Source organism: Mercenaria mercenaria, chromosome 16, assembly GCF_021730395.1.
Source record: "Mercenaria mercenaria strain notata chromosome 16, MADL_Memer_1, whole genome shotgun sequence".
Taxonomy (NCBI): Eukaryota; Metazoa; Mollusca; class Bivalvia; order Venerida; family Veneridae; genus Mercenaria; species Mercenaria mercenaria.
In genome coordinates this window covers 39,546,954-39,571,522 of record NC_069376.1, presented here as the reverse complement: position 1 = coordinate 39,571,522, position 24,569 = coordinate 39,546,954, and the positions used below count along the sequence as shown (strand labels likewise).

The window sequence follows — 24,569 nt, the reverse complement described above, 5'->3', positions numbered from 1 at the left end:
AGTTTTAAAATAAAACAAAAATGACAATAGAATAGAAACAAAAAGAAAACGAGGTACTCCTATAGTATTTGAGTGTTATACTGCACACCTGTATTTTCGCGGCAATTAACAATTTTCAGTGATGTTGTAATAAATCCTGAAATAAGTTTCTTTCGTTGAATATGGAACAAACTTTGCTGTTTCAAAGCTTGCAAAATCTTCGTGAGCAAGTCGAAAGAAAGTCAGAACTCCAAAGCAAAAACATGTGCAAAGGCTTCACAATGTAACTTCAATACCGCGAGAATAGTGATACCGCGAGATTAGTGATACAGCGAGAATAGTGATACCGCGAGATTAGTGATACCGCGAGAATAGTGATGTCCAGTATAATTTATGATATTCAACGCACTGGAAATGTAATGTTTCATGGAAGGAATTTAGCTTCAATGTGTATCATACTTATAAAGGTATTGTTTTTTACGGATTTAAAACGTTTCTTTAAAAAAAGAAATGATATTGTAATACACTTCCGAAGGCATTCCCTTTTATATTATGTCTGTTAACAGTTTCTCTACTGCATTTCTCTCTGTGTGTTATTGGTGTGGTTCAGACGAAAACCTAGTTGAAAACAATGTCTTCTATCCTATGTGTGACGAATTCGTCAACAATCGGAAATTTACGTAATCTCCGTATGCGATTTCGGCATTCTTCGGATTTTACGGAACACCATGTGCGCATTGAGCTAGGTTTATGTCCGAAGTATGCCGAGTTACCTAACGAAAACACGAAGTCACACGGAATTTGCCGAGTGACATTTAGAGATCACTATCTTAATACTGACATGAATGGCTGGGATAAAAGTATTTTCCTTTCTGAATTTCTTGTACAGTTTTATTTGTATTCGCCATAATAAAGTATAAGCAATATGAATAAGGTAAAGAAGTCAAAGACTAGGTCCATTTTTAAAGGTAAAACAAAATTGTACCCCCTCACCATTTTTTTTTGGGAAAAATGTACGGAAATCCAACAATTAATTCATAATTGCCTAATTCAGCAAATATTTGTCAAGGCCAGATATCTATAGGATAATATTGTCATCCGACTAGTGTATTTGTGATAGAGATGTTTTATAGAAATTGTCAGTTTCAATTCACTCAGGAATAACAGATAATGTAATTCTATAATATAAGAATCACTTTAAGGTTTTAATGCATCTGTAACAAGGCACAATGAAGGACAGAATCTTGACAGAGAACATGAACTGTCTTCTGAACAACTGAAATGATTCAGGAAGTAGAGAAAATTTAAGTCGATTACTTGCGTACAAATATTTCTTACGAACTAAACTTTTCAAAATATGATTACAAATACAGGATTACAATACATTTCGAATTTGAAGTAGTTTATATATATATTTCTCAGTACAAAAGAAATTAACTTTGATGCTTTGCTTTTTAAAATCAAGGAACCATAATAATTCGGCTATTCACAAGTAAACTGTCTGAGATATTCCATTCATCAACTTGTAAATAACGTCATAAATTGTAAACACTGAAATGGCTGTCCCCATAATCAAGTGACTTTTTTTTTTTAAAATTCTGTTTCAGAGAAAAAAGTCCAAATTTTATTTTAAAGCTACGTATAGTCTCTTTAAATAATAAAAAAAAACACTTAGTTTTCATTTTACTGAAGAATGTATATTTTATATGTGTTTTTGTCAAAAAGTGGATGAAAGAGAATGCACCGTTTTTTAGCGCACGCATGGCGCCAAACAACGTGAGCGTGTTTTTCACAGCGAAAGGATTGAACGTTCCATGTAATATTGCAGATGTGCGCAGACCTGTAGTGAATTATTACTGATAATCACTGCAGAGCATTTGGATTAAGTGCAAAATTCTGTATAGTATTACATTATTTTGATTATTAACTGTCTTTTCCATAAAAATAGTAGATCAAATATGATAGCATTCATTCTGGGCACCACTTTGACGCCAGATAGTATATAGACAATTCGTCACTTTAGCTGTATCTTAATGACAATTAAAACGACTTTTTCAAATAAATATAGCCGTTGATAAAAATTGCAATAAAAAGATAACAATAAACCTGAAAAAATATAACAACCCGTCCACTGACATCACTCCATAAAATAAGTAACTCATTCAATTAATTCTTTATTAAAGTAACACACGTTTCAAAACTGTTTGAATTGTTGCGCTTAAAAATATGATAAAAATGATAACAATTCTAACTGAAACTGGGTAATGTTCATTAACATTTCTATTGCAGCTACATAATTAAGTCCCCGGGTGTCTACTCAATTCTTGTGTTTTAATTGATTAAACAAAAAGGTCTTCATACCTTTGTTTCTGCGCCGTAAATAATATCCTTTTTTTTAAAATTCCAAACTTGAATGTTTTGTCATGAATCTCAAGACAACAGCTGAATGAGTCAAGGAAAGAAAAGAAAACCTGTTGGCAAGATTTAAATTACTAACACCAGCCCCACGGGACTATTTTCATTTCATATTTATACTGCATCGTTAAATGGCCGGGTATGATCACGTGACTGTTACCGTATAAGACAATGAGACGGTTTCTACGCAATGAATTAATAATGAACCCAAATTGGAACAGGGTGTTAATGTTGTTTGTAGTTTGTTTACAGAGGCGGGTGTATAATCATAAAATTGTCGCTAGTCACCCTCCATATTCAGTACGTTACGACTATAAAATGTATTTCTTTATTCACGGTATAGATAGTAAGTGGCATACCTTTGTACTTGAAAGAGAGCATTTACGTAAAAGCTGCTCTTTTGACCTTACTTTTGACGTAAAGCCAGTTTAAAAAACTGCCGAAAAGAATCCTATGGTTTATTTTAAAGTTATTGTATAATTTAATATATATTTTGGTGATAGTGGCCGGTGAACAAGGTAACATATAAAGATATCAGAAGCAGGCCTACATTTACCTAAAAAAGAATTTTTATGGGTATTATTCACAGTGAAAAAAATAATTGAATTAAGCTGGCGTTTTCTTTATAAATCATACATCCTCATTAAAAACTGCATAGGAACCGTCTATTTGTGGTTTTATAGCTGACATATATGTCTAACACCGTAGTATAAATATGAGAATATAGTCCCTTTGGGTTGACCAGTATTAGTCATTTAGCGTTCCCTTTTTGATTTTAGTTAATATATAAATATATCAGCTACATATGGATTTTAAACTTCTAAAATGCCTCTTACGTAATGCAAAAATGTTTAAAAAAGAAAGGACCTCAACACGTCTGGCATAAAATTTAAGCAAAGTTGAGAAAAGTTCGCGTTTTTACCCGGAACTTTCTTAGAAACAAAAAAGGACATATCAGAACATGCACCACAGACTGATTATTTTTGAAAAAAAGTAAGACATACCAGAATATACCACTTGACTTGACTAATTATTTAAAAAAAAAACAACAACTGAACCTGCCTCAAAAAATTATTTATGAAAAAGACATACCTGTACATGCATCACGAACGGATTATTTATGAAAAAATGAGATATGCCCGAACATTACTCGCGGACTTACCATTTAAGAAAAAAAAATACTGAACATGCATCACAGACTAATATCTATGAAAAATGTGACATAACTGTTCACCCGAAAGTGGTTTAACTGAGCACTCGAAAATGGTTCAAATATGCTTTATGCTTTCATCACAATTGACCACGGAACATAGAATTTGATTGTTGACGTCAAAAAGAGACACATTCGGACATGCCTTAAATACTTTGATTATTGGCGCCAAAATGAGACACACTTGAACATGCCTTACATATTTTGATAACTGATTATTGATGCCGTAATGACACGCCTACTTATTTTGACAATAATTTACTGATGCCAAAATGAGAATGTACATTGTATTTCAAAATGCATTGCCTTACACGCTTGTTCTGATCATTGATGCCAAAATTAGACCTATTCAAAACTGCTACACATGCTTTTATTAATGGTGCTAAAATGAGACTCACTCAGACATGCCTTACAGAATTTTGACTCATTCCAATATGACTTACAGGCTTGCTTTGATCATTAATTGCATCGATGTAACTCATTGCAGAGTTGGAGGGGTCTTCTGCGCATGCCCGAAAATGATTATCAATTGTAGCGCAGGGCAAAAATATGCATGTTTTTGCATGTCCGCACGCATTTAGTGTATAATATGCATAATATACTGACTAAAGGTTAGGGTTAGTATCACCATGGTTACAAAATATATACATTTAAGATATTTTTCGTTCAAATTTTGTTAATCCGGTATATACCGGAGTCTGTATTTTATACCGGCGCTCCAAGTCTGCATTGAGTCACAGTCTTAATGCATAATAAGGCATACTCAAACATGCCACACAGACTTTTATTATTGGTGCCACCATGTTATACACCCAGACATACCTCACAGATTTTGATTAGTACTTTTTGATGACACAATGAGACACACCCCAACACTCCTTGCATATTTTGATTATTGGTGCCAATATGTAAGAAAAGTATGACACTCAACCTGCCCAAAATACTTGATTATTGATACCAGATGAGACATACCCTAATATGTCTCAACGGCTTTGATTATTGATGTATGCCTTTCGGTCTTTGATTTTTGAAGTCAAAGATGTCGCCATTTATGTGAGCCGCACCATGAGAAAACCAACATAGTGGGTTTGCGACCAGCATGGATCCAGACCAGCCTGGGCATCCGCCGGGATATAATCTTAACTATTAGTCTATGATCTTAAAACCACATTGGCGGGCATCGGTCCCTGTGATCTTTACCAACATGCACACTTTATTGTTCGATATGTTATTATTATTATTTGAAATGTGAAATTTTAGTGTAAATGATCTAAAATAATCAACTTAGCCTAGCAAAAACGCTGAAGCCAACAAACGTTTTACGTCTTATTACATACTCGTTTCTATTCCCCGTTAAGTTACACTGGTACCGGAAACGTTAATATTTTTCCATACACTGACGCCTGAATTTCATATCGGGTGCGTCACGTGTTGTTGCACTATTTTTTTCTATTTAGTTCAGTATTGTCAATGCTATTCAGGCTATGGAACATTTTTATGATATTTACATAATATTTAAACGTGTAGATGCGTATGTAATAAAAAAGTTATTATCTCTGCATCGGGAAATATGTACTCGTTCTTCAGCGGAAGAATATTGCACTCCTAAAGTCGCGCAATATTTCCGCTGAAGAACTCGTGCATATTTCCCGATACAAAAGCTTATAACCTATAATTATTTGGTGATTTTAAATATTTGATTTTTAAAATCACATGCATGCAGTTTCATGAAGCATATCTAGACAGTTTTCAATACCTTATTGCACGAAAATCATTACTTTCTCAGAACCCTTAATAACATTAGGAGGTGCATGTTTTTAAATGAGGGAATGCCAGGTATCGCAACAGATGCATTTTATTGTGAACATGTTCAAATATTTTACGTAGCTGAGAGAATTAGAGCATCGTGTATAGTGTTTCTCTGTTGACATTGTCTCGTAACGTTTTTACACGGCAATGAAACAATATCTTTTTACTTTTACATAATTTTTGGAACTATACTAGAGCTATACATCTTTCATCGAGCAGTGATTTTGGTATTATTTGTAGACACCACAGACATTTTGAATAATTCACTTGAAGTAACGCGTCTACGAATATTTTAACGCATAAAATGTACAACCGCTCTTGTACGGTGTCCAGTTAAAGCTATCGTACTATCTCTGACGCACCAGATACAAGCGAAGACAGAACAAAACCATGATGGTAACAGAACGAGTAAGTATAAGCTACAGTGAATGAAGGTTTTGGCGGCGTCGATAAATTCACATATTATACTATATTAACACTACGCACAACAATACGACACAACGCGCGAGATTTATGTTGTGATACGTCGCGCAACAATACAAAATGGCGCGCGACACTATGCACAACAATGCCACACTACGCTCGACGTACGATACGACTGGCCTCACAACATTTATTTCGCATTGTCGTGCGTCGTGCCGCGTTTTGTGTCTTATTGTCCTGTAGCGTTGCGCACATCGTGCGTCAACCTAAAGGAGTTTGAAACACGACATGAATGTCGCGATGCAGTGTCGTATTGTTGCCTGTTGGCCATCGTGTTATGACCCGGAAGAGCTCTAAAACAACCAATGACCATAAGTGTGGCTTTTTCCTTTGAGATAGGGGAAAGGGGTTTGCGCGCGACTATCCCTCTCCATGAGGCTAACATTTCTTCTAAACAAAAAATAAATTTGCTGCACTGACAAGTTCTAAAATGACCTCTGACCCCCTAATGTGACCTCAACCTTTACGATACGGACATGAGGTTTACTTGCGACACTCTGTTTCAGTGAAGTAATTTTCCGGACTGATTCGGACAAAAACAGCAGACATACTTTTCACCGATAAGAAACACCATATCTTACATTTTTATTTGTGGCTAGGTCACTCTTTGACATATTGCATCTGGTGTTGAAATCTGGTGTTTCAACCTTTAAATAGCTGAAACAAATATCCCCAATCTACTTTGACAAACACTTTAAGAAACGCTTTTTATTTGAATAGGTACGCTAAAAGATTTACTTATCTTTTTAAAAAAATTTTTCAAATAAGGTATAAAAAACAAACAAAACAAAAAACCCTCAAAAAACGGCAAAATTTGAGTTTTTTTTATTATGTTAACCCAAATACCAAGTGTTTCGGTGTTTTAAGAAAGTTTATTACACACGTGTATTTCTGTATATCACTTTTTGTAATGTAAAATGATAACAAACAAGAAATATCTTTGAAAATGATGGTCGGCGAACTGTAATAAGGAAAGAAGTTTATGAATTTTTCATCTAACATTCATCTTTCATCTAACATTTTTCAAATTGCAAAACTAAACACCGCACTTTAACAATTTAAATGGTTCTCTTTTAATTTTTCGCAAAGGTTTCGTAGGGTTGCAATTTTGTTTCGTTTATCCTTAGACGAATGATTACAGCAGTAGTTTAATGAAGATTCATGAAGTGGTTCATGAGAAGAGGTCATTAAACGTGTTTATATTTTTAGCTAAATTGGTCCCTATCCCCATTTGTAACAAAATAGCAGGAGACCTTACGATATTGTTACACATCGAGTTTGATAAAAATCCATTACATTTTAGTGGTTAATGCGAAGAAAGGCATATCTACTTTTAGCTATAGTGGTCCCTAATAATGCCCAAGTTCCTATATAAATAAATTTGGAAGAGGACCTTATAATGATGCTCCAGATCAAGTATGACAAAGATCCACCAAGCTGTTCATGAGACGCTGTATAAAGGCATTTCTAGTTTTAGCTCTAGCAGCCCCTAAAAGCGGTCAAATGTCCCAGCTGAACAAAGTTGGCTGCGGGCCTAATGAAGATGCTACAAATCAAGTTTGATTAGAATACATGACAAAAAAATCAAAGGATTTTTTTATTTATTATTTTTATTTATTTCTAAAATAGGCCAACTGATCCCGCTTTAACAAATGCATATTCGCTATTCATGAATTTTTGGACAATGACGTCACACCTATAAAAAAGTGAAGGTCAAGCAAAACATACAATTGTAATTATTTCAATATTTCTGTTTCATAAGCAAAGTTTGACCGTAGTCATATCACAAAGCAAAGTTTGACCGTAGTCATATCACAGAGATAAACTGTATGCAGCGTACCTTCATTTCAGTGCAATGAGATTCAGTCATTATATAGCATATATATAATAAAACAGATTTCAACTGAGTTCAATATTTGCATACAATACTAAAGAAAAATATTCATATATAATAAATCAGTTAAATAATTTATAACAAATATATCAAAGCAAACAAGTACTCATTTAAATATGCAATCTGAATAAGTCACAAAAGCAAGAAACCTTTTCATACACAGACGACAATTGTAACAAGGAAAATCTTTTAAAAAGCACTTCTCTACATAAAAGACTCTTATCACACCCTTATTCACGTGATACGCAGACCGTATTCAGCTCTAACTTTAATTTGATATATGTTGGTATTTGAATAGGTTTTTATCATATTTATTAAACTTACTTATCATTTTGAAATATATCAATATTCTTGCTAAATATACTGAGCCAAAGTTAGCTTTAAAACTGTGAACAGCGTCGTTTAGGATAAACGCTTTGTCTACATTTCACTCAGCGTAGCACAATCAACAGAGTGAAAGGAATTGACACTCTCGTCCAATCAGGCAGAGTGTTGCATAAATCTTCCATTTTGATAAATTATCTATAATGCGTTATCAAGTAGTTTGATTTGCAAACTGAAGTCACGTGGCATAGGTAACGAAAACGAATTTAGACGGCGTCGCCGAAAAAAAAACAGCTTGTATTATATAATTGTTCACCGGTGAGCCATTCAATTAATCTTCAGAAATAAATTTCCATAATTTGCTTCTTCAACTCCTGTTTTTAGCCTTGCAAATATAGAGTCATGATCATATAGCAAAAACTATGGACCGGTAATTTAAACAAGGAGTCCACAAGTAATCACTAGTATAAATCAAGAAATATATATATATATATATATAATTGTCTTTACGTTCCCATGAAACATCAAATGCACGCTAGACGTAATTTGAAACAGTTTAGATTATAAACTACTTACATATGTCAATTGTCTGCTGTAGCAAATATTATTTAATATATATCCCCGGTATTCATTGCTATATTTCATGTCAGATGATACCAAAATATGAAAGGATTTCATAGGTTATACTGTTTATCACAAATTACAAAATATCTCAGACTTGGGTAATGCGAACGGCAGTTCGTTTCGAACAGAATCGTGTCTATATTTCGTATCAGATAATACCGAATATGGACTGAGACATTGTGTATATTGTTTATCACAAAAACTGACTTGCGTAATGCGAACAGCAGTTCGTTTCAAAGAGATTCTGGTCCTGGCTTGTCCAGTAATGAAAATCAAAGTCTTGAGACGACTGATGGGACGGTTTTTTTTCTGATGACTGTGTGCCTGAATGCCACTCTCATCTCAAGAACAAAACACAAAAATGAAACAAAAAAACATATTGAATGTAAAACTATATAAAAACTGAAATATCAACATTTATGAAATCATTCTTATAAATTGCGCTGTTAATACTTTCTTCCTAATTGTAACAATTCAGAAGGTCTGGACAGCTTTATCATTGATAATTCGGATGAATCACGGATGCGATGCTTACAAATGGAAGAACTATTTAAAGAGGTAGCTACGTAGTTTACCAGGCGTGTATTTGTATAGCATAGAAACATTTTGGTGTGCTTACAAATTTGATAGAAATGCTTGTATTTTCGAAGGTATGTTTATAACTCTGGTTAATCCCGTCCCAGAATGAAGTATTTGGATTATCTCCTTGATTATTGTTTTTGCTTGGTTTAATGTTACAAGAGAATTGAAATTAGCATTAGTTCCTGTTGTCTAATAAAAATATCTTTATTAATATACGGATTAATTTAAGTTATGCGAAAATTCCTTCTAGTGCTCGTTCAAATTTAATAGAATTTTTACTTTCTGACACTGGATTTAATTAGACAGAAGGAACTAATGCTAATTTCAGTTCCCTCGATGTAAAATGGCCTCTTTGATACTTTCCGACGGCTTGCAATTATCAACAAATTGCACCAATGTTACATTCACATGTACATTTAACTAAAACAACCATTTACATGCACTTTTTATTCCGTTCATTATACATATGTGTCCTAGAGAGAAATTAACCACGTGACAACATATAGAAACACTCGCAAATATAACACAGTTTTGCAGTAAGCAATTTATGTTTTGGGCTAAAACTGATTTAAATAATTCTTCACGCTGTGAAAACATGCACTTATCAATCGAAATAATTTCATTACTGACATACTTCCTGCCCGTTAAGTCACACTAGTCTGACTTTCAAAATGTCCACGGTATACATGGGTCAATTTTGTAGACATGTATATCCATTAGCCGAATAAGTAACAAGGACCAAGCAAACGCAATTGGCATGGTAATAGCATTTCAGTTATTTGTTTGATTTGTTGCGTCAAGTGTGTCAGTTCACCCTATATTATAGAGTAAAGGAATACTTAAAGGTTATTGACTTTGTATTATATTTGAATTTTCATTTATCTTGCAACCATCTGTCTCAGGACTCAATCTGTTCTTGTGGAGAAGATATTGAAGACGTTAAACATTTTCTTTTCACTTGTACGATATATACAAATCAAAGGATTAAACTTTTCCACGATCTAAGGCAATGTCATCCTTTAAATACCCAACTTCTTTTAGTTGGTAATTCCGAATTGTCATATGAAGACAACTGCAAAATATTCTGCTCAGTCCAACATTACATAAAATCAACCAAACGCTTTTGAGACTCACCATATTTAGCAGGCAATATTATTCAATTTATTCATATATAATTATATAAGTTTATTATTGACAAGACCCCTGTTGTTTCTTTTTTTATGTTCTTTTTCCCCAAATGAAGTACATGTTGATGCAATTGAATTGTATCTTCTTTTTTTGTACTCTTATATCTTTTTGTACACTGACTAGTCACAAATATGTTTGTCTATATAAGTCACATGTACTCGTTTCTCCTTTTTAAAGTTTTTTTCCCTAATGTAGTACATGTTAATGCAAATTAATTGCATCATTTTTACTCTTACATCTATCTATACATTGCCACTAATCACAAATGTGATTGCTTTTATAAGTACACATGTACTTGTACCTCATACTTATTTCAACTCTTTTTTTTTTCTTTCCATTTTTTTGTAGCTATTATATTGTAAATTTATTATTTACCACACATGTACCTGATTAGTTGTCATTGTTGTAAATTAAATATGTAAATATTTGCATTAGGGAAGACCCGTTACTAATGTTGCGAGAACTTGTGGGTCGACCCTTTTGCCTATTATATGTACAATTGACGTAGTTATCTGTTTATATATGTATATATTGGCAATAAAATATGTTTAAACTAAACTTTGTATCGAGAAATATGCAAAAGTTTTGCAGCGGAATTATTGCGCGACTTTATAAGCGCAATATTCTTCCGCTAAAGAAAGAATGCATATTTCTCGATACAAAGCTTATATCCCCTTTATTTGAAACATACGTATCTTCTTCACCTGTCAATATTATATAAATATTATGAATTTGTTCAATAGCCTGTATAAAATTGACAAAACTAAAGCGAACATAAAAGAAAAAATGCGATTCGTCTGCTGTACAACAAATATTACATGATATAGATGTGTTTCCTAGGAACACGAAATTGCAATATTACATATCAGGAAAATTAACTTGATCTCAAAGCATCAATAATCCTTACGTTTCAAACGGATTCGACTAGACTAGAAAAATAATAGAAATAAAATACCACGGCATGGATCTTAAACTTCAAAAATGAAGTACGTTACCAGGCATATACAAAATATGCGCTTTTCTCTGGTAAAACATTACTTCAAGAGGTCCAATTCAATTTTGATTCTTGAAGACTCCTTTTTTTACACGTAATCCGCAACAAGTATTTTCTTGCAATTTGCCAGATCCAGTTATAAACTACATATTATTCAAAAGATCTACGAAGATGGTAGTGCAATATCTATTTGTTTTTTTTTTTCACGATAGCTTTAAGAACGTCAACTGAATGACAAAAAAATGTATTTTGTCTATTGTAATAATCGGGCAATAATCATAATATCTAAAATAATTGTTATAGTATTTTACAACATGGACAATGTCACTTTTATTCTTACTAAGACTTCCCCAAAATTTTATCACAACCCAAAGACAAATAAAACCCAAACTTATATTTTAGAATTTTAATATACGCCATGCCCATTCCTCTTGATGATAAAACTGAAATAAGTCGATCAAATTAATCACTATATTTTGGAACTTTAATCACCCTTGGAGGATTATATCAAGCGTGTTGTTTTATATTTACTAAGAAAGTGAAAACAAAACCTTGTTACTGAAAACATGGATCAAACAGTGGCTCCTCAATATTAGTTTTATCTTTATTTATTAAAATATATCGAGTGTAATAAATCAGATTCCTAAAAACACGCCGACAATCAAATAAGTAAACATGATATGTAAATAAGCTTTATTAGAAAACGTATTTTGATTCAATTCCTTTGATGTATCAATATATCACCAGGGCACCTGTTTCCAGCAAATGCGAGCAGTTGACGTACTTTTAACATATGAGATATGCCACAGTAGCTTGGTTCTTCGACAATGCTGGAAAAAGATACAATCTGATATTTTATATATTGATCCTGCCTCTGTCTTTTAAGACTGCTGGGAGTTCGCTGATTAAATGATATGTCTTCAAATGCATTTACAGTTTGATTGTCTGCAGCAAAATGTATATGTTGCAATACTCTTAAACTATAAGGATCCAAACTGAATACAAAAGTAATGGGGTCATGAATGATATCTCTGATATGATTTGTACTGGATAGAACAGAACAGAACAAAGAGAAACAGAACTTTAATGAAAGGAAAATTAACTTTTTTTTCAATACATGTGCACAAAACATATCCAAGAAAATAGAAAGATTGCCTAAACATAAATATACATATGTATGTTTCTCATTGAATAAACGTAGCCCGAAAAAAAGTCGTTTTTCAAACAAATTAGTTTTAGCGTTGATTTCCTTTAAGAATATTTTAATTATGCGTTACAGGGTCGCTAAACGTTTCCTATTCAACATGGAACGCGTGTTTATAAAAATGCGCCATCCTTGTTTACTTTCTTGTTCAAACGCTTCTTGAGAACGACAATAATAGCCGTTAAATGCTGGAATTTACTCAGGAGTCTTGTTCATCATAAAACTGCTGGATTTCCCAATGGTAAGAAAAGATTTGATAATCATGTAAAATTCATCAAACTTTATATACTTAACTTTAATGAATGACACTGCTAGTTAATATTTTATAACCTAATTTTTTTTCAGTGAATTATTAAAATACAAATGGAATATATCTTATGACCCAATTTATAATATTAAATGTATTATCAACTTGTTTCTCTGGCATACGTAGTAACATTAGATAATATTTGTTTCACATCTAGAACCAAAATGGCTTTCATTCCCCTCTTGAACACAATAGTTTACATTTTCATAATACGACATCTGGTGTTCATTCATTTAACGATATTTCGAATCTTACACCGAAACAAATATGAGCCGTGTCATGAGAAAACCAACATAGTGGGTTTGCGACCAGCATGGATCCAGACCAGCGTGTGCATCCGCGTAGTCTGGTCAGGATTCATGCTGTTCGCTTTCAAAGCTTATTGCATAGAGAAACCGTTAGCGAACAGCATGGATCCTGACCAGACTGCGTGGATGCGCACGCTGGTCTGGATCCATGCTGGTCGCAAACCCACTATGTTGGGTTTCTCATGGCGCGGCTCATATCCTCTGTTTACACTGCTTTCGTATTATTCAAATTTGCTAATCAACGGATGGGATTGTTTGAAGCAGTAACCAAATATATGTTATTTAGCAGGCAATTACAGTGAAAAATGTTTGGCAGAAAGAGTAACTGAGACACTCTGTGATCGTATAATTGTCTTAAGATTTTTTTCGTAGGAACATGAATACACCGTTTTCAAGCCGGCTTGTTTGTTGATTTTCTCTTAATCCAACACATTTACATAAGAAATTTAGAAGACATGACGCTCTCTCTGAAACCGGATAGCTCTGAAATTCTAAATATCGGCTTTAAATCTGTTGGAACACGGTTGAATCGTGACGTATTTTTCTCTATAGAATTACCTTCTATTTCAAACCGTGGCATACATGTTTGTGCTCGTTAGGACTACAGTTGTAGTTACACAAAATAAACGTTTGCTTTCGCATTTGGTCACCGCAATATTCCATGTGATTTTAGTAGGTGAATCGGACAATCCTTCTTTCGCTGTAAGGTTTATAAAATGACAAACCTTTGTTTTTGTAAAGGTTCCAAACTTTACTGCCAAGTCACCATTCTGTTTCGACTTAAACATCCTACCATACACACCTTTTTATTAATGATATATTATATAAATATATAGTCGTACTGTTCTGAGTTTATATATTTCTTAAAGTATAAATGTTGAATTTATAGGGTCTACAGTTTGCTCAACCTGTTTATCAGCTAGGTACTGCAAATTGAAGATTAATTGTGGGGGACATAGAATTACTTTTTTAAGTTATTTTTTTTTGGAAAAGACTCATTTCTCGGAAAAAAGTAACAAATTAATCATCTTCAAATTCATGGTGTATAATTATAGTGGAGGCATGCTGCATTGCTGGGACCGCCACTTAGTGAAGTTCAAAAACCATTTACAGGTCCATGCAAATATTCTTCTGACCAAGTTTGTAAACATCAATCAAATTATTGGTGAGAACAGTCATTAAAAGTGTTTAACGACCAGTAGTCTAAGAGGAGAAGATGGTCAAGTAAAATTATTGCTAGCCGACGACAGACACTGGACTATCAACTTTTACTAACAGCTCACCCTGCACTTAGCTAACAAATATTACCCATTTCTTTTTCACCCTAGATAAAAAAACTTGATAAATCTTTATTTGGAGATGTTAAAGTATGACAGAAAATATAACAAATATAGAAGTACTTCTTATTGCAATATATAAAATATATAAAAAGTTTTTATATTTGTGAAAATTGTATCGTCTGTATTATAAATAATATATCAATAGTACTGGTCCATATAACCGTAACTGCAACACGGCAACATTTCAGGAGACGGTAAAATCGTTTTTTTGTTGTTATAAAGCAAGACAATTTTCTTTCGAACGAAGATCTGTAGAATTATTTTAAGGTTTAGGAGTATATCACCAAAACACAGAAATATTTTATAAACGAATAACATAGTTACCAATATTTTACTTAACCATTACATGTTCTGCCGTACTGTCCCGTACTGAAAATATTCTGAAAAAGTTGTCTCCCTTTGAAAATGAATGCCATTTGTAAAGAAATAAAAATAAACAATTGCTGAAAACTGTGTTCCACTTAATTATGTAAAATTTCAACACTCGCATGCGATTGCAAATGAATCAAAACTAACATGTGTAACAGTTCTTTGAAAATGGTGAGTTTTTGAAGGCGTTTGACTGCCCGGAAGTGGGTCCCATTTAGGAAGTCTTTTTTTCGGAATTCAATGTTTATTTTAGTATACTGACACTTGTTGTGTTGTTTTTGTAATGATAGCGTGTATATTACTTATATTACTCTACAAAACAAGTGTCAGTATACTGATATAAGCATTGAATTCCGAAAAAAAGAACTGTTTAAACAGGCCCCACGTCCAGACAGTCAAGCGCTTTTAAAAACTCACCATTTTCAAGGAACTGTTACACATGTTTGTTTTGATGCATTTGTAATAGCGTGCGAGTGTTGAAATTTCACGTAACTAGGTGGAACACAGTTTTCAGCGATTGTTTATTTTTATTTCTTTACAAATGGCATTCATTTTCAAAGGGGGACAACTTTTTCAGAATATTTTCAGTACGGGACAGTACGGCAGAACATGTAATGGTCAGGTAAAATATTGGTAACGATGTTGTTCGTTTATAAAATATTTCTGTGTTTTGGTGATATACTCCTAAACCTTAAAACAGCATTTTATGTCACACCATTTACTTTGGTTTTATGACTTAAATGCACTAACGGTTTTCTTTTTTACTAAACTGTACGCAAATCTTCCCCTGCCAACCTACAAAATGCAGTTCTATTCGTTTGTCCGCTAATTGTATTTGATATGATAAAACATTATGACTCAATACAGTAAATTTGGGGGCTATTGTCGAGTCCAAAATCCGTGCACAATTTTGTAAAAGCAAAGCTCTCGTCAAGGAAACAAGAAATATCTTTAAAAATGATGGTCGGCGAATTGTAATAAGGAAAGAAGTTTATGAATCTTTCATCTAACATTCATCTTTCATCTAACATTTTTCAAAATGCAAAACTAAACACCGCACTTTAACAATTTAAATGGTTCTCTTTTAATTTTTCGCAAAGGTTTCGTAGGGTTGCAATTTTGTTTCGTTTATCCTTAGACGAATAATTACAGCAGTAGTTTGATGAAGATTCATGAAGCGGTTCATGAGAAGAGGTAATTAAACGTGTTTATATTTTTAGCTAAGTTGGTCCCTATCCCCATTTGTAACAAAATAGCAGGAGACCTAACGATATTGTAACACATCGAGTTTGATAAAAATCCATTACATTTTAGTGGTTAATGCGAAGAAAGGCATATCTACTTTTAGCTATAGTGGTCCCTAATATGGACCAAGTTCCTATATAAATAAATTTGGAAGAGGACCTTATAATAATGCTCCAGACCAAGTATGACAAAGATCCACCAAGCTGTTCATGAGACGCTGTATAAAGGTATTTCTAGTTTTAGCTCTAGCAGCCCCTAAAAGGGGTCAAATGTCCCAGCTGAACAAAGTTGGCTGCGTGCCTAATAAAGATGCTACAAATCAAGTTTGATTAGAATACATGAGAAAAAAGTAAATTTAAGGATTTTTTTATTTATTATTTTTATTTATTTCTAAAGTAGGCCAACTGATCCCGCTTTAACAAATAGCATATTCACTATTCATAAATCTTTGGACAATGACGTCACACCTATAAAAAAGTGAAGGTCAAGCAAAACATACAATGGTAATTATTTCAATATTTCTGTTTCATAAGCAAAGTTTGACCGTAGTCATATCACATAGATAAACTGTATGCAGCGTACCTTCATTTCAGTGTAATGAGATTCAGTCATTATATAGCATATATATGATAAAACAGATTTCAACTGAGTTCAATATTTGATTACCATACTAAAGAAAAATATTCATATATAATAAATCAGTTAAATAATTTATAACAAATATATCAAAGCAAACAAGTACTCATTTTAATGTGCAATCTGAATAAGTCACAAAAGCAAGAAACATTTTCATATACAGACGACAATTGTAACAAGGAAAATCTTTTAAAAAGCACTTCTCTACATAAAAGACTCTTATCACACCCTTATTCATGTGATACGCAGACCGTATTCAGCTCTTTTTTTAATTTGATATATGTTGGTATTTGAACAGGTTTTTATCATATTTATTAAACTTACTTATCATTTTGAGATATATCAATATTCTTTCTAAATATACTGAGCCAAAGATAGCTTTAAAACTGTGAACAGCGTCGTTTAGGATAAACGCTTTGTCTACATTTCACTCAGCGTAGCACAATCAACAGAGTGAAAGGAATTGACACTCTCGTCCAATCAGGCAGAGTGTTACATAAATGTTCCATTGTGATAAATTATCTATAATGCGTTATCAAGTAGTTTGATTTGCAAACTGAAGTCACGTGGCATAGGTAACGAAAACGAATTTAGGCGGCGTCGCCGAAAAAGATTCGTTTATTCCCTCTATTTCACACGGTTGTATTGAAATAATGCTAATGGCTACTTAGACGAGGACTAGACAGAAATGCGCGGGAAAGTATATTTTATAAGAAACACTTTTTCAAACCAAACTGCAGATACGGGCTTATGGATCGGCACCGACGATACGTACTTTAAACATATTGAAGCTGACATATATAAAATGTAGTCCATGTACCAAGTATAAGTACCTTGTCGACCTTTCGTGTGTCAGTGACTTAGCTCATACGTATTGATACATACATTACATACATTAATGCATATGTCATTCTTTGATCAAAGCAACAGAGGAAAGGATAAGAACGGGAGACAAGTCATATAGAATTCTTCACTTTTGCGTACAAAATAGAACTGTATTCGTGACTTAATGCTATCTATTACAGCTTATCATTAATGCATATTCAGATACATTACGCTTTGCATTGCTAAATGAATTAAATGAACGACAGACATACGCTCTTTTATAAAGTATTACCTTTGTGTTTCTTTTGGGAATTAATCAGCGTTTGAAATAGTGAAATATGTAATTTTACCTCCCTTGACAGTCTGGGTCGTAGTCATTTGTAAAATATATCATCAAAAAGTAAGTGAATTCAGGAAATTTTGATATTGATTATATCGATAATATAGACAGATATATTTTTAAAATAGTTAATACAATAATTGTCTAAACTGAACAGACTCAATCAAACTGAGCCTGCAACATTTTCGTTTTTGTCTTTTGTCGTGTTGAGCGACATGTGGAATTTCCACTTTTTCTATTTTCTGATACGACTTGAATGTATTTAATAGCCATAGTGACCTTTTGTTAAAGTTTTGCGTCTATGACATCGTCTACCTAAAATAAGGTTGGTAAAATTTGATAAAAAAAAATCTTTAGCAGGATTGTGTTAATGAGACATGCTTGTAGATGAATATTACAAAATGCATTTACATAACCTCAATTATATAATGAGAATAATTAAAACTATGCAAAAACGTTCACCACTTAAAACCAAATTCTAATTTGATAAATGCAATTTTTTCAGACTGCATTTAGAAAATTCCAAAAATATTGATATAAAGAACCTTTTCACCTAGTTTTCATCAAGTTACAAGGTATATATAAATATTTTTTTTCTATAAATAGCCAACATTCCAAATGGAATAACCGCTATTTTTACATACAAAAGGGGAAAGCAAAATATTTTCAATCCGAGGTTCATTGTATAATAAATCTCTTTTACATGTTTTATAGTAAACCCGATTTTCTCCCATTTCACGAAAATGTTTTATTGCATTATTTATACTTTTGAGAGTTGTCTGAATACTCCACAGACTGTGCTAGAGTTTTACTAAATACGTAAATTTCGAGGTTTCACTTAAAATTGCTGTTTTGATAGTTAATGAATAAATCTGAAAGTTGACCCATTGAAAACCATAAAACAACGGAAGTATATTAAATAAAATCTACAAGATGATCCTTTATAACCATAGAATGCAACCAGCTTAAACAGTAGCAGACTCGGTTTGACAGAGTCAAAGCGAATCTGAAAGAGGTCTTTCTTTTGTCATTCTTTTTTCAGAAAAATGCCTTTTTGTTTGCAAGTGTTTATAATAAAGTCAAACCTTGAGATTTATATCAAGAGGGCTTTGTAAAATGCAGACTGGCTCAAATTCTGATGGTCGAAAAACCGATATTTTCCATATTTTGGCAATTCTAGCTAAATATCTGATGAAAAACCTTTTTTTTTTCTTCCTATTCGTTGCTCATTATAGAAACTTATTTGATTTCTCAAACAGTTTCCCAATTAATTTGTGGAATAAGCGCATTAACATGTCTTTAATTTTTTTTCCATTACAATAAAACAAGCGATATTGACAACCTTATGGTACTCTCATCTTGATTTCTACACTTCTTAGGTTAAAAGTATTCTTCTTATGCTGATGATATATTAACCTTAAAGCTTGTAGCGTAATGGCCTCTAAAAGCCACATGGCACCAGTGTTACCAGACTTGTAAAACCTGTGGTAGAACTTTCACATACATATATAAGATTGAAGACACAATAGTTCGTTTCTGATGTTTATTTAATTTCAGGTATTTAAAGAAAGTCTTTTAATACAAGTAGTTTTATTGTCTCAGTGTCCGTCTTTCAAATAATATTTAGCTACTGTAAAATGTTAAGAACTAATTATGTTTGAGTTGTCTTTCATGAAATCTACATATTTGGAAGGTAACCTAACGAGGCATAATGGTATTTTGACTTACGTTGGCAGAACCACGGTTGGTGGCTCTGCCGCTTTGCCTCCCTGATTGTCTAGTACATAGACCTTTTATATGCACCGGCCAGACTGTTGATTACCAAATTAAGATGTAGTTTTCCTGGTGTTATGTCTTAACCTGCCCAGAGCTACGATAACTTGTCAGTTTTATATTTCAACAATTTTAAAAGGTCAAGAGTTTCCGATGAAAGCCTTTAACTAATTTTGAATGAATATATATTATCCAAGACACTGAATAATTCAGCTTTTAAAACAATAGCCTAGCACCCTTTTTTGAAATTACATTACATGTTATTGTTACATATTGTTGCTGTATAAATATTCTATTTTTTTTTCAAATGCACAGTAAGGATAAATTTAACTTTGTGTTCTTGATCTGTACATTACTGAAACATAACGGTGGAATATATCTTAAATTTGTTAGCGAAAAATGTATTTAATAATTTTCACAAGTACCGACCTAAAATTGTTAAAATTCGGTTAAAACAATTTGACGGGTGACTGCAAAAGATGTCTAAATGCATATTGTTAAAACAGTATTTAGACTTCTTTTGCATTCACCTCTCGAATTGGAAAAAAAGAAGTCAAAAGAGCTTCTTTAGTTTTCGCATTTAGACAGATACAGCTTCTCCATCTGAAAATTGTGTGGCTTCAACTCGAATGAAAATTTTGCACGTGGTGTCAACTTGGTGAAAACTAGTTCGTACTTGCATTAAAAACACAAGTATAATTTCTTTCTCATATTCGCGGCTCATGTAACAAACGTTTCTTTGTTTCAAAACTTTTTTTTTCAAATAGAAGTAAGAAACTGGTGGAGGTATTTGATAGATATAATAACAGTTGTTACAGTAGCTTGATCTGGTATACATTCGGCTTTCTGGGAGCCATTTTCGGATCAATGTACTGTTCGTTAGGAGTTAGACAAAGGGGAGAGTTTATCTCCCTTTTTATTTAGTATATATTCTAATGATATTGGGGATACCCTTTTCTTGAAAGTAATTGATGGGATAGACATAAAAATATTTATTGTTATATGCAGGCGATATCAGTTTATTTGCGAAAACAGCACAGGATCTGCAAGAATCCGTAAACTTTTTAGCCAAATATTGTGATTGATGGAAACTAACTGTTAATACAGAAAAGACAGAAGTTATGATTTTTAGAAAAGTGGGAAGGCTAAACCAAAATACCAATTTCAGATACAAGAATATTCAGTTGGAAATAGTTAGTAAATTAAGATATCTTAATATTTTGTTTACCTCAAGTGGTCCTTTAAATGCTGAGAGAACAATTAAGCACTTAAGGCAATTTTTAAAATGAATAAATATCTTTATAAGTCACAGATATGTGCCCCAAACAGACAGATCTTTTTGATAAAATCATTATTCCAATTTTGAATTAGTTTTAGGTTTAACGCCGTTTTTCAACAGTACCAGAACAAACCTAAGCGGGCGGGCCAATTTATTCAAGAAGTCTGGGGTTTTGAAAAAAGGTGTTCATGTGGAACGGAACAAATCAAATCTATGTTCCTGTAAAATGTAACTCGGGGTGAAAATTACCACAAAGAACAGTTTTTTTATGTTATAAAGTATTGTTAAAAATTAGCAATTGCAACCCGGTTAAGATACAAAATAAGTATATAATTCTTTAATCTAAATCAGCGCAAAATAATTTGTCTCTCGAGGTATTTTTTTTTAATCAAAATAAGGATTCTTACACATTTTGGTTGCTCAAAGTGTAGGAGACAAAATGGACTTTTTTAAATATTTTAAAACACTGACTAAGGGATATTCACACACATGATTTTAACACATCTATAAATGAATCCAGCCGAGCATTATATTACAAGAATATATTTGGGTTTAGTGTCAGTAATAACCTAATAGTTCTACATGTAAGGAAGTTCGGAATAGCATTATGAAGACTGAGTAGTCTTGGCATATATCGGCTGTTGAGACTGGTAGATGGAGAAATATACCTTATGAAAACAAAAATGAGTCGCACCATGAGAAAACCAACATAGTGGGTTTGCGACCTTCATGGATCCAGACCAGCCTGCGCATCCGCGCAGTCTGGTCAGGATCCATGCTGTTCGCTTTTAAAACCTATTGGAATTGGAGAAACAGCTAGCGAACAGCATGGATCCTGACCAGACTGCGCGGATGCGCAGGCTGGTCTTGATCCATGCTGGTCGCAAACCCACTATGTTGGTTTTCTCATGGCATGGCTCATATGTCCTAGCTGTCACATATAAGAGGATGAGTATCATTTTGTCTTTTGCAGACTTAAGAATACAGTATATCAAAGAGTATTTCTGGCATCATCTAAGTTATCTTAAATTTTGCAATTAGTTATTAATGAAAATAGTAAAGATGCTCGAAATCTCACAAAGTATGTCTTTAAAACTTTTGAGAAAAAGAAGTTTCTAAATAGATAAACTCTAACTGCAATGCTATGTACATTTAAATAGTTAGTACACATGTTTTTGGCTATCCAAAATCGAAAGCATATTTTTTTTCTGGCTTTCGGCATAAATATTCAGACTTTGATAATATTTTCGTAAATATATTTTGATATTTTACTTCCGAGACCAAATTTCATAAACAATAAAACTTTTCTTCAAAAGATTGCACATTTCTTAAAGATTACTGTAGTATCAATACTGACAGTGTTATAGTGTACTGAGAACGACATCAACAAACAATATGTTTCAGAAGTTACAATCTAAATTATATTAAAATTACAATAATCAAACTAATTGTTATTATATATTAAAGCCTGAAAAGTTTAATTAATACTGCATTTGATTCTTGTTCAAGACTTAACCAAAAGAGCTTGTAGATTATATACAGCAAATTATTAAAAAAATCTGATGGTAATAAATAGAGCGAAAGAATCTATATATTTGCAATGTTGACTGCAACTGTGTGTATAAATTTCAATAATTTCACCAAATACTTAATCTTTAAGTCTCTATTTCACTGCTGTCATCGGTTTTTCCGTAATATGTCTAAAGGCTGTTACATTGTTTCATTTACATCTGCTGGGAATTAAAGGTATAATATACCCTATAATTTGTACCTGCGCATGTCAATCGGAAGCAAAAGGTAAATGACGCCAAAACTTCCCCAGAAGCTAATTGTCATTTGAATTTGTTTAAAAGAATGAGGAGAATAGTTACGTAGAAAATACAAGTTGTTAAGTAGATACTACGACACATGTTAAAAAATTGAAAAGCTGACACACGTATTGATAAAATTATCAAGTAGATCTATTATCATTATTTGGATAAAAAAAGAAATAGTTCATTTGTAAATAAATTAAATATCTTTATAATATTATAAGTTGGAAACGATTAAATATTTTTTTCTCAATATCATATTCACGTTACGTAAGGCAGAGACTAGCAAAGATTTCCGCTGACAAATTTAAAACTAATTTTGTGGCACAGTATACCACTTCCTTAAATCTGATATATGCTTATTGTTAAAGATTGGAAATAAAATTAAAGAACAGTGCGTATCCTGCCATATTGCTATGTTTTCAAAAGAAATAAGTAAAAATTAAACCTTAATTTAAGAAACAAGTAAAACTCATTCATTTTTAAGCTCCCAAATGCTGTAAATGTATTTAAGCGATGGCATATTTAAGACTTAATATGTCTAAAACACTAAAAGAATATGTATAGTAAAGTAAAATTGAACAATTCAATGCATTTATCTTAATTCAATAAAACAAAATTTTATATTCTCTTAAATAATTCTTATTATCTTTAAGCTATTACAGAAAATAAAATAAGTATTCAGAATATATATTTTATAAATAATAAATAAAATAACGTATAAACAATAATTTCGATATGACTTACCGCGTCTCACACCAAGTTCCCGATTCAAGAATTCCAATGAGCTAATACAAGGAAGATTTGGTTGCTCTTTTATTTGTAGGATTCATCTCCCGACGTAATTTGCTAAGTAGTGGGTTGACAAAGGCCAAGCCTATTGATATTTATTGTTTCGTTTCGCACAAATGTACGAATGTAACTTTGCTGTATTTGTTAGCGGCGCTAGCACTTTTAACGGACAAGCAATATTGTACAAAATCATATCTGTATTGCAGGCGTATTGAGACTTAATACTAGAACCTTACCTGCTGGAATTGATTAAACTTTCAATTGTCTTAATACATTTAATAGACTGGCGGTAGCCCATGTTTGTGATTAAAGTTTTGATATACGCCGTCTTGGTAGTGCTTTCTTTTTTTATCATATGCCTACGCGCTATATTTTCACCCTACAACATTTTTTCCACTAACACCATGATACGACCTTATTTTGTTGCCATTTATAACAAGATTTTAGACTTTTGTTTTTTTATGAATATAATATTCATACATCTAAATGCTTACAATTACATTGTTCTGACATAAACAAATAATCAGATTTCTCTACATGCACATATAACCCTACAAGTATGAAATCTTAACCTTTTTCTTTTAAAAAGGTAAAATTTGAAGAGTTTGTTTATCATATTGTCACCCCCTTTGAAAAGGACAGCCGTTTTGACTTATCAAAACCTTTGCTTTGATATAAGGTTTTCGAAAGAAGTACTTTAATGCCGGGCACCAGACATGTAAACGATTGGAAACCATCGTTTATTTAACTGGCGGCTAACCAACTTGCCAAAATGGACCTTATCCAAGGTTATAACACACTAAATAGCCACCACTATATATTCTATATAAAATGACAA

General features: G+C 32.6%; 1 protein-coding gene across 1 annotated transcript in view; it reads right to left on the bottom strand.

The window, feature by feature from the left end:
- LOC123540433 (uncharacterized) overlaps positions 1-23,809 on the bottom strand; it is a 35,303-nt gene extending 11,494 nt beyond the window's left edge. The window contains exon 1 of the mRNA XM_045325461.2: positions 23,687-23,809. The gene's annotated coding sequence lies outside the window, so the exon portion shown is untranslated. The remainder of the gene's footprint in view (positions 1-23,686) is intronic.
- Between the last annotated feature and the right edge of the window lie 760 nt (positions 23,810-24,569).